Source organism: Helianthus annuus, chromosome 13 (assembly GCF_002127325.2).
Source record: "Helianthus annuus cultivar XRQ/B chromosome 13, HanXRQr2.0-SUNRISE, whole genome shotgun sequence".
In the NCBI taxonomy this organism is placed as follows: Eukaryota; Viridiplantae; Streptophyta; class Magnoliopsida; order Asterales; family Asteraceae; genus Helianthus; species Helianthus annuus.
In genome coordinates this window covers 85505146-85517929 of record NC_035445.2, presented here as the reverse complement: position 1 = coordinate 85517929, position 12784 = coordinate 85505146, and positions in this window count along the sequence as shown.

Sequence of the window (12784 nt, the reverse complement as noted above, 5' to 3'; positions counted from 1 at the left end):
TTGGGTAGACGTTGGTGAGAGGACCGCGATTGCTTTTGACTGCACAGCCTTTTTGGAGACTACATGATGATTCTGACTTTTGACATATATTTGATGTATTTGATGTATTTGACACTGACTTGATATAGTTTTGGACAGGGGTGATGTAGCCCCTAGTTGATTGATGATTGTATGACACAGTGATGTACTGATACACTTACTACGTGGTCTCGATATATAGCAATCGCAGTATTCTCATCATATTTGATTCGCTTGATTGCTTATTTATATTTTTATGACATGGGATGTTGTGTGATTAGTATTTGTGATATATTGATAACATGAGATGTTATGTGCTATTACTATTACTATATACGTACGCTTCACTATGGCCTGACCAACGTAAACACATCTTTAGAAGATGCCGCCAAGACGTCAACAACAGCAAATGCCTACGACTCAGGAAGAACTACAGCAAGTCATTGCTGCTGCCATTGCTCAATATGCTGCCTCTCAAGGAGGAATGAGTGGAAGCAACTCAGGCAACACTGGCAACAATAACAATCCACCTCATGGTAACCCTAAGTCATTAAGACATACCATGACCTAAATGGATTTCCTTAGCAAGAATGCTAATGCCAATCATATGTTATAATGTATGTGCAGGGTGCACCTACAAACAATTCTTAGACTGTAAGCCCGCAAACTTTGATGGCACAGGAGGTGCTGTCGCCTTTGTCCGCTGGGCAGAGAAAACTGAATCTGTTCTTCGCATGAGCAAATGCGCACTGGATCAGCAAGTCACCTATATCTCTGGGCTATTTTTAAATGGGGCCCTATCCTGGTGGAACTTGCAAGTACAGACACTTGGCAAAGCTGCTGCCTACGCGCTGACCTGGACCGAACTGAAGGAACTCATGCGCAAGAAGTACTGTTCCCGCGCTGAAATCCAGAAATTAGAGACCGAGTTCTGGCATTTGAAAATGGAAGGCCCAAAGATAGCAGAGTATGTTCAGAGATTCCACGATTTGTCGCATGTGGTACCCTACATGGTCACTCCTGAGTTCAAGAGAATTGAGCGTTTCATTTAGGGATTAGCTCCTCAAATCATAAGCATGGTGACCTCATCCAAACCTGCAACTATCACTGAAGCCATTGATTTGAGCGTGGCTCTCACAAAGGAGGCAATTCGTTTGAACAAGTTTGATGAAGTTGAGCCAAAGAAGAAAGAGACTCATGTGGAGTCATCAGGAGGGAACAAGCGGAAGTTTTCAAACTTCAAGCAGGGCACCGGGGTGGTGGTTAAGAAAGGGGAATCAAGTATGCCAGTTCAGGATACAACTGGTGGTAGGAGGAAAGGTAAGGGATATATGGGTGCACATCCCAAGTGTAACTCTTGCCAACGCCATCACTCTGGTCGATGCGGGCCAAAAGTATGTGAAGCTTGTGGAAAGACTGGTCACTTGAAGGATTCCTGTTGGGCTAGTGCTGGCCGGGGAGGCCAAGGAGGATTTGGGAATAGAAATAATCGTGGTGGTATTGGGAATCGCCCACAAGGAAACAATGGAGGATATGGGAATCGGGTCAATAATGCAAACCAAGCGGGCGCCATAAATCGTAACCAGAGAAACAATCAAGTTGGAAACGGTGGTGGAAATGGGTAGAGGCCCGGATGTTTCAACTGTGGTGATCTTGGGCACTACAAGAGGAATTGCCCGGAATTAAACCAAGCCCGCGGAAGGGTTTTCAACATAGAAGCAAGGGAAGCGCGCCAGGATCCCAATGTTGTCACTGGTACGTTCCTTGTAAACGAACGCTATGCATCCGTTTTATTTGATACTGGCGCCGATTTTAGCTTCGTGTCGTTAGAGTTTAAGAATATGCTTGGTTTAGCCGCTAGTAAGTTAGATATTCCGTACTCGATCGAATTGGCGAATGGAAAGTTAGTAGAAGCTAATGAAGTGATTCGAGGCTGCGTAATCGAATTGGGAGAGCGTAAGTTCGCTCTAGATCTACTACCAGTCCAGTTGGGAAGCTTCGACGTGGTAGTAGGAATGGATTGGTTATCGAGTAACAAGGCCGAGATAGTTTGTCATGAGAAGGTCGTTCGTATCCCGACCGATGATGGTGAGACCATTGTTGTTCACGGAGAGAAGCGGGAGACGCCGTTGAGGATTATTAGCTGCCTGAAAGCAAGAAAGTGCTTGCAAAAAGGATGTGTTGCTTTCCTGGCACACATTGTGGATAAGAAAGCTGAAGAACCGAAGATCGAAGACATCCCTGTCGTGAGGAAGTACCCAGAAGTCTTCCCAGAAGATTTGCCTGGATTGCCGCCTCAAAGGCAAGTGGAATTCCGCATTGACTTAGTTCCAGGCGCCGCGCCTGTGGCTAAGGCTCCTTACAGACTTGCTCCGTCTGAGATGCAAGAACTGTCGACACAACTTCAAGAGTTGCTAGACAAGGGATTTATCCGACCGAGCTTCTCGCCTTGGGGAGCTCCAGTTTTCTTTGTCAAGAAAAAGGACGGTAGTTTCCGTATGTGCATCGACTACCGGGAGTTGAACAAGCTGACGATCAAGAATAGGTATCCTCTGCCAAGGATTGATGATCTGTTCGACCAACTTCAAGGTTCAAGCTTTTACTCGAAGATCGATATGCGATCTGGTTACCATCAGTTAAGGATACAGGAGGAGAGTATCCCGAAGACAGCCTTCAGAACCCGTTATAGGCACTACGAGTTTCTTGTTATGCCGTTTGGTCTGACAAACGCACCTGCAGTGTTCATGGTTTGATGAATCGAGTTTGTAAGCCGTACTTGGATAAGTTCGTGATTGTATTCATCGATGATATTTTGATTTACTCAAAGACGAAGGCTGAGCACGAGCAGCATTTAAGAACCATTCTGGAACTGCTAAAGAAAGAACAGTTGTATGCCAAGTTCTCTAAGTGCGAGTTTTGGCTAAGAGAAGTGCAATTCCTTGGGCACGTGGTAAATGGAGATGGAATCCACGTGGATCCAACCAAGATCGAGGCGATCAAGGATTGGGAAACGCCAAAGACGCCAACCGAGATTCGGCAATTCTTGGGTTTGGCTGGCTATTACCGAAGATTCATTGAGAATTTTTCAAAGATCGCTCAACCATTGACGCTCCTCATGCAGAAAGACAAGAAGTTTGATTGGGGAATCAAACAGGAAGAAGCATTTCAGGTATTGAAAGATAAGCTTTGCAACGCGCCAATCTTAGCCCTACCAGAGGGTACAGATGATTTTGCGGTATACTGCGACGCATCGCGTCAAGGATTGGGTTGTGTGTTGATGCAACGCCAAAAGGTTATTGCCTACGCGTCACGCCAGTTGAAGGTACATGAAAGGAACTATACCACACACGATTTAGAGCTCGGCGCAGTGGTTTTTGCCTTAAAGATCTGGAGGCACTACCTTTATGGTACAAAATGTACGATCTTCACAGTTCACAAGAGCCTCCAGCACATATTCAACCAGAAGGAGTTGAATATGAGGCAAAGACGATGGGTAGAGCTGTTGAACGATTACGACTGCGAGATTAAGTATCATCCAGGGAAGGAGAATGTGGTCGCCGATGCCCTAAGTCGAAAAGAGAGAATCAAGCCCATAAGGGTTAGGGCTTTGGAGATGGTTATTCGAACCGATTTTCCTCTGCGCATTCGTGCCGCGCAGAAAGAAGCTCTCAAGGAGAGAAACCTTGAAGAAGAGTATCTCCGTGGGATGGAGAAGTTATTGATACCAAACAAGGAAGGAACGTTGTGTTTTGAGAAAAGGATTTGGGTTCCTTTGTTTGGAGGTTTAAGGAAGGTTATTTTTGATGAAGCTCACAAGTCACGGTACTCTATCCACCCTGGAGCGGATAAAATGTACCAAGACCTTAAGGATTATTATTGGTGGCCTAGGATGAAAGGCGATGTGGTTGTTTATGTGAGCAAATGTTTAACATGCGCTAAGGTTAAAGCGGAATACCAGAAGCCTTCAGGACTTCTGCAGCAACCCAAGATTCCCAAGTGGAAGTGGGAACAAATCTCCATGGATTTTATTACGAAATTGCCAAGAACGCCAAGAGGCCATGACACTATCTGGGTGATAGTGGATCGATTAACGAAGTCAGCACACTTCCTGCCTATCCGAGAAAAGGATAATACGAGCAAATTGGCTGAAATTTACATGAGGGAAATTGTTACACGCCATGGAATACCTCTCTCGATTATCTCCGATAGAGACGGAAGGTTCGTGTCAAGGATATGGCAATCCTTCCAAGAAGCTTTTGGCTCGAAGTTGAATATGAGCACCGCGTTTCACCCGCAGACCGACGGTCAAAGCGAGCGGACGATTCAGACGTTGAAGGACATGCTGAGAGCATGTGTTATGGATTTGGGCGGTAGCTGGGATAAGCATTTGCCTTTGGTTGAGTTTTCATACAACAACAGCTACCACACCAGTATTGGTGCCGCGCCATTCGAGGCTTTATATGGGCGCAAGTGCAGGTCACCGCCCTGTTGGTCTGACGCCGGTGATAGACAGTTGGTTGGTCCTGATGTAGTCCAGGAAACCACCGACAAGATTGCACAGATACGAGATCGCATCAGTGCGGCTCGTGACCGGCAGAAAGCCTACGCGGATCGAAGCAGGAAACCTCTAGAGTTTGAGGTTGGAGATATGGTTTTGTTGAAGGTATCACCCTGGAAGGGTGTGGCACGCTTTGGGAAGCGAGGGAAGTTAAATCCGCGATATATTGGACCGTTCAGGATTCTGGAAAGAATCGGGTCCGTAGCATACAAGCTGGACTTACCTGCTGAACTCCATTTGGTTCACGATACATTTCATGTATCCAATCTGAAGAAAAGTCCAACACAAGATACCGTTGTCATTTCTACCGACGAAATTCATGTTGACGACACGCTCCACTTCGTTGAAGAACCTGTTGAGGTCACGGATTGGAAAGTGAACAAGACCCGCCGGAGCAGTGTCAAGCTCGTCAAAGTTCGTTGGAATGCCCGCCATGGTCCTGAATTCACCTGGGAGCGTGAGGACCGAATGAAAGAGAAATACCCCCACTTATTTCCTAAGAACCCTGCTTCTTCAAGCAGAACTTAAATTTCGGGACGAAATTTTTCTAACTGGGGGAGAATGTGACAACCCTCACTAAACCAGGTATCCGTACGATTTAATTTATAATTAATTGCTGCTTAATTACTGTGCTTAACTGAAATTGCTGATGAACTGCTACTTGATTTCTGATACTTGTATATTCTGCATCATACTTTATTTACTGTCACTACATTACTTACATACTGAACTCTAGTGACAATCTTGATGCACAAAAGCACAGTAGCACAATGAACGGATAACCTATTGAACGTGCTGACACAGCCAGCACCAGGCAGGCACTGCCTCTAAGGCCTGTATGAGCCTGAGATAGTTTACTACACTAGTAGAGAGTGTAGGGATAAGAGGGTTGTAGAACTGCGTCACTAGGTATAATTATAGTGACCGGATGTGCCTAAAACGTACTTTGAGAAACAAAATTCTGCACTCTAAAATAAAAATTCAGCATTTATCTAAATTAGTAAAGTGCAAAAAGTTGGAAAAATATTACTAGACACTTTCCAAAGTGTCGGGAATAAATTGTGTCACTAAAAATAATATCAACGACACTTTAAATAATTATTTGGCGCCTTATCGGAGTAATATCCAACCGTACCACCAGACTTAACCCGGGACATAAAAATATTGTCATTGACATTATTTTTCTTTTCTGAGCCAGTTAGAGTACCCGAATACCCTAACACCCGTTATATTTTATTACATACTAATAACTTAATTTAAGTTCCTAAATAAACTAACTAAGCATTTAACAAATTAGTTGAAATTGAACTACTTACCCACCCCCCTCTAACCGTTTGTTTCCCCTAGGGAACACACACATCATAACTTTTGATTAATTTAATCCATGTGCTTAAAATCTTGTTGACATAAGATCCATTGGGTCTTGGTAAATAATGGGTTATAAGAAGTCTTATTGGATAACCATCACTTACATTCCACACTTCAAAAAAAAAATTACATTTCTTTCTCTCCCTTGCCTTGTCTTCGGCCGAGAGTCAAAGCACCATCAACCCACTTTCAATTTTCAATCTTGCAATTCTATATACATTCAAGTGTGAAGGATCTCATACAAGGAAGTCCGATGCTCACGGATTGTGAAGGACCTCACTACATTGTTTTTAACCACTCGATTTTCGACTAGTTTCTTCCCTAGCCTCGAACTAGTAGTAAGTGACTCTAAACGCCTTTTTGATCTATTCTAAAGTGGTTAATAAGAATTTTGTCAGTTGAAAATTATGAACACTAGAGATCAAGTTTAAAGTCTACAAAAAAAAATAAATAAATAAACAAAGTGGTTAATAAGTAAATAATAGTGTAAAACTTATAAATCTAGTTTTAATATGATTATTTATTGTTGTTGATTGCAAGTATGGGAATGGATCGTCATCGAACCACGCTAGAGCATGTTCACAAAACATGAACTAGCCTTATGTTTAGTTGTAAAGTTTCTAGATGACGAACCCGTTCCAACATAAACATGAACTTGTGTAAAAACAATTTTTCTTATGAAATGGAGTTCTAAACTAGTAGATCTACAGATCTACAAGTGGTATTTTCAAAGGACCAAGTGCCAAAAGAAATCATATTTTTAAAGCCGGGTCTTTCCTAAACAAAGGTGATTTTTGTAAACACACAAGTGTGTAGACACTTGTGTGACAATAAGTTTTAACAAAGAATTGTTTTTGTAAATTTTGACAAGAAGTTGTGGAAATGTATTTTATTTAAAAACAAGATTCACAAGAAACCGAGTTTATTTATAAAAAGGTCTACTAAAAATATGGGGAAATTACTACATATTTTACGCAAACCACAAGTTCATGTAATTTTTGCGATTTATATCTACTTTGACTAGTTTAATGTTGAAATATTGTTTGTTAATGTTGGGAACATTGTTGAATTGAAATTTTAAAAGAAAATGATACGCTTAAAAGCGTGGCCACCTCCAGTTACAGAGGAAACTCTGGCGAAATTTTTCCAAAAATCTAACACTTGGAAATATTTTTATCACAAGTGTTATAAATATATTTTTAACTTGTTTTCAAAAATGTAAATTTCACCCGATTTTTATTACAAAATTTCTAAGTGTCGGAGGTGGGATTTTCACAAAATAAAACTTGATAAATATATATTTAGTATATATTTTTCATAACAACACTTGTGTAAATTTTTGTGATTATTTTGTGAACTACGTAAATATTATTTTTAGGGTAAAAATAATATTACCAAATATTAACGATTCCAAAATAATACGAACGCCTTCACAATAAATATTAAGTTACAACGGTATTATTAATACCACCCGATCTTAAACGTAACTTACGCATTTTCGGAAAAATACTAGTGAACACGTATTTTGACAAAGGTATTATTTTAGGAAAAATATTTATATTTTTGAGAAAGGATTAAAATATATTTTAAGTGAGACTTAATAATATATTTCGAAGTTATACGAGCGCACATGTATTAAAACCCCCCATCCTTGGGAAGGAATATATTTACCAAATATTTGCAAAGTGTAATTACGAAGTGTACATACGAAATAGTTGTCTAACTATTTCCCAAAGACATTAAACCTTAAGCTAAGGCACGGCCGTCCGTCTAATAAGAGTTAGTATGTGTAGGTCGTCGCACAGCAGATTGACCAGGAGATTTTCTTGTTAGAGACGCACCACTGTGAGTTCATGTCCCCCCTTTTCTCTTAACTGTTTTCAGTTTTCTAAACTGCGGGGGTGAAATACATGTTACTATGATTACGAGTACTTTTTACATGGTATGGTTAGCGTAAGGAGGGTTACTACTTAGATCATGTGAGTGGGTAGGCGGGAACTGGAGGCCATTAATCCTCATTGTAGGACCGAGGGACGTAAGCGGTAGATCTATCTGGGTGTAGCGAGCCCAACCCCAGGCCCAGCAGAACGGACCTTGGGGTGACTTTGTGCCCAACGCAAAATCCGCTAGGTTTGAGTCTTCCTATTTGCACTTCACACATATCAATGGCCTTGCAAACCATTGGTGATCTCTTTTTCCTTATTTGCTACATACCAGGATTTTGATAAATACAAAGGTTTATTTACTCACTTTCGCATGAACTCGCTCAACATTATTGTTGATTTTTTTAACTTACATATATTTCAGGGAATTAAAAGATCTGGCACGGTATGGCACGTTTTCCCGCTGCACTAGTACGAGGCCATCCGGGGTTGGGGTATTTTCCCGTTAAAGACAATGGTATTGTATTTGGTTTTTAAAACTTAATGGATGATCTTGCATGTTTTTAATTCATATAGCTTTGTTATGATTAAGCTATGGTATTAAGAAGTCACACCAAATTAACCACGCTTCCGCAAAGCCAGGGTGTGACACTAATCATCTCATTTCGGTTACTATTGGCTTGTGAACGAAAATTGGAGCATTCTTGGAGACTTGGGAGGGAAGGACACTATCTTTATCATTAGCTTTTGTTGCTTTGATCTTGATGAACAATAATACTCTTGTGATAATGTTTGTTCAAGCCATGAGTGGATAAGTACTTTATGATTGTCCTGGATTGAAGGTTTGGTTGAGACATTTCATGTTTGATTTCTCTAATTTCTAGAATAACAATCTTTATCGTTATGATTTGTTGTTATGGTGTGTGATTGTTTGTGAGTAACTTGTTAATCCTTATGTCGAACTAATTAGAAACCATACGTTCTTAGTGTCGTTGGCAATCGAGATATCATGGGTATAGTTAGGCTTGGGTAAGGGTTGATTGATCATCGGGTAACAACCTCACGTTCTAGGAATCTGAGTACTTAGTTCCCTTTCATCACTGCAAATAATCACACATGAGCTATGTCTATGTAGTTCTTTCTAGTGAAATGATAATATGAATGTCGAAACAAACCAGAAATCTAGGATGGTCATTTGTCTCTAATTTGCTTACAACCACAAACTTTCATCTTTGTAATTTAATTAGTTAAGTTTAGTTTTAAAACCAAATCCAATCAATTCAACTCTTGAACTTTATTTTATTTGCAATTAGATTAATTTAGTCAAAGTTAGACACACTTTTAAATAACACATTTTCCACAAACTCCCTGTGTTCGATACCCACTTACCACTAGCTATTAGTAGTATTTGGATTAAATTTGATTGTGACCACAACATCACGTCAAATTTTGGCACCGTTGCCGGGGAGTAGTGCGCAACGTGTGTTATTTTCGTTCTTTTTAAGTTTGTTATTTTTCTAGTTTACGCTGGGTGTGTTAGTGTGCAGGTATTTACAGGTGCATGCGTACTAGAAGCTCTCACAAGCTTTCACCATTGGCATTTGATCCGGAAATTGAACGAACTTTGCGAGCAAACAGAATTTTGTTAAGGGAAAACACAATTAGCGGTTCACCAACAACACCAATCACACCGGTTACACCACTTCGATACATGGATCCACCACCACCACCCACTACGGGTGAACCTACTCTACCATTTATACCAACATCCACTCAACCTTCACCAAATACCACCATTCCAACAAATACCACCGAACCTACCTTGATTCAAAATGTTACACCAACCAACACCACACAACCCATTACCACTCAAGAGGAACCAACCATTAGTTTTAACCCTACTACTACTATTACACCATTGTCCCATTTCTTTCCGGGTGCGGGTCAATCATATTCAAACTATACCATAACACCAAACTCGACCATTGTCCATGCTTCATCGTTTCGACCTTCAAATCAGTCGGGTTTTCAATACTCGACTCTTCTATTTGGACAATCTTCGGGAATTTAAGGAGATGGTTATGATGAGGGATATGAGGAATTTGAGGGTTTTGATGAAGATGGGTATGCTTATGGGGGTGATGGAGATCAAGGAGACTTTGGGTATGCGCAAGGTCAATTTCAGGGAGTGCCAAGTGTTGGTGGAGTGCAACAACAACAACAACTCATACCACAACACATTAGGCCAAGGCCACAAGGGCCACAAATGCAACGTCCTATACCATTGCAACAAGTTCGTCCATAGAATGTACAACCTCAACTTCAAAGGCCAATTCAACAACCACCGGTGCCACAACAACAATTTCAACAACCACTTGCACCACAAGGGCATATACCAAGACCAATGGGTCCTGTTCGTCCGGGGGGGCGGTTTGGTGTACCAAGAAGGCATCTTAGAGAACATGCGAGGGGTATTGAAGCGCATTTTAGGCCGGTGATTACTCATAATCCTTCACCGGCGGTTATTCCTCACAACAATCAAGGAAGAACTTTTGAAGTGAGAACGAATTCCTTGCAAAGTTTGCCGAAATATAAGGGTCTAGCCACGGAGGAACCCTATTTCCATTTGGAAGCCTACGACTCAATTTGCAATACTCTTGGGAGTCAAGGTTTTTCGGCCGATGATGTCAAGTTGGTTTTATTTCAATTTTCTTTGGAGGATAAGGCAAAGAAGTGGTTTTACACTTTGCCTTCAGCATCTATTTACACTTGGGCGGAAATGCAACAAATTTTCTTAGATGAATTTTATACCGCCCAAAAGACTAATGATGCTAGGAAGGGGTTGAGGAGTTTCCAACAACAACAAGGCGAAATGTTTCATGAAGCCTTTGAGCGCTTTAATATGATGATCAAAAATTGCACGCATCATGGAATTGAACTTTGGGAGTTGATGAATGCTTTCCATGAGGGGTTGTGTGCCGAAGATGCGCGTGATTTAATGTCCATCACAAATGGGACTTTTGGCACAAACTATGAGTATGACGATTGGGAGTTCTTGGAGCAAATGGCCATTACATCAAAGAGAAAAGCTCAAGCATCAAGGAGAGCACGACCGGCCATTACCCGAACACAAGTGCATGCGGTTGATGATGGTAATGTACAAACTTCTAATCAAATTTATGATGTTTGTGCTATTTGCAATGGAATAGGTCATGCGGTTGAAAATTGCCAAGGAGGTGATGGGCAATACGAAGAGGTTCATGTTGTGCAAGGTCAAGGAGGAGGTGGTAGAAATTACAACAATATGAATTCTAACACTTACCACCCCGGGTTGAGGAACCACCCAAACTTTCGGTATGGGAACCCTTCAAATCAAGCTAACCCGAATTTCCAAGGAAACCAAGGATTTCAAAGGCAATATCAAACGGGTCAAAGCTCTTCGGGTGGAAACGAAGTAATGGAGATGTTGAAGGCGATGCAAGTTGAAATGCAACGAATGAATCAACGTGATGAGGTTCGGATGCAAAAGGACGAGGCCCGTGATAAAGCGATTCAAACTTTGACCACCCAAATGGGTCAACTTGCAAGTGAAGTGGCGATATTGAAGAAAGCAAAAGGCCAGTTACCAAGTGACACGGTGATAAATCCCAAAAACATTAAAAGTGTTAATATCAATGTGGTAAGCACCGTTCCTAGTACTAAATTTAATGAAACATTGCTGACTTCTTCGTATCAAGTGAATGCAGGTTTGGAAAAAGATGCCGAAATCGAGAATGATAAAGAGTATGGAGTGCCAATCGTGCCTATCCGAGTGGGGAAACTAAAAATTCCTCGTGCATTGTTGGATTATGGGGCGAGCATGAGTGTGTTACCGGGTGAGCTATATGACATGTACGATTTCGGTTCGTTTGAAGATGTAGACACCATGGTGAGCTTGGCGGATGAGAGTTGGAGGCGTCAACGGGGAATAGTTAAGAATGTTATGATTCGATTGGGAGAATTCGAATACCTGGTGGATTTTCTAGTTCTAGATTATGCTTCTACCAAAATGGCAGCACAACAAAGGGTAATTTTAGGTCGACCGTTTCTATACACAGCAAATGCTCAAATCAATTGTAGAGACGGGATTATTACCATGACCGAAAAGAACCGTAAGTTGTCCTTTGATGTTCAAACTAGAGTGATTAGTTATGAGTCCATTGAGGGGAAGGGTGGTGAGTCTAGTGATTGTATAAAAAATGTGTGTCAAAGAATGAAAATAAATCACACACCGAATCGTGAAGACACGCATACGGGATCAAGTAGGATTGTATTTGATTACCCACCGAATCGAAGCGGGACGGATGCATTTCACGAAATGACATGATGTAGTGATGGAAGTGGCAGAAACCGATTCTTAGAGCCACCTTAAATGGGGGAGGCACGGTCTGGCTGAAGACCTGAAAACTTAGCGCTGCTCGGGAGGCAACCAGGGGTTTTATATTGATCTTGCTGTTTTTATCTTTCTATGTTTCAGGGCCATGGCGACATTCAAGTGTGGGAAGATGTACGGATATTTGGGTAAAAGTGGTGATAGGAAGTCGGATTATCTACAACATCTGTTGTGGCAAACTTCACCAGGTCAATGTACTCTTTCCTTAGTCTTGTTGTGTTCTTTAGCTTTGAAATATGGGTAGTTAGTTAGTTTGTTTGATTTTGTTTAAAAAAAATACAAAAAGAAATTTGGGGTTGAGTATATAAGCTTTTAGTTGGTGTTTAAGAATTTATGCGATCAAAGTCTCTCAAAACCATACATTGGGGTCAATGTATCCCAAGTGTGGGGATGGGGAGAAATTTTGAGATTTTTGAAAATTTTTTAAATCAAGCAAAACATGAAAAATTTGAACACCTTAGTCTAACCCCATATTGTAACACCCCGTGTTTTCGAATGTCAAAGTCAAAGTCAAAGTCCAAGTCA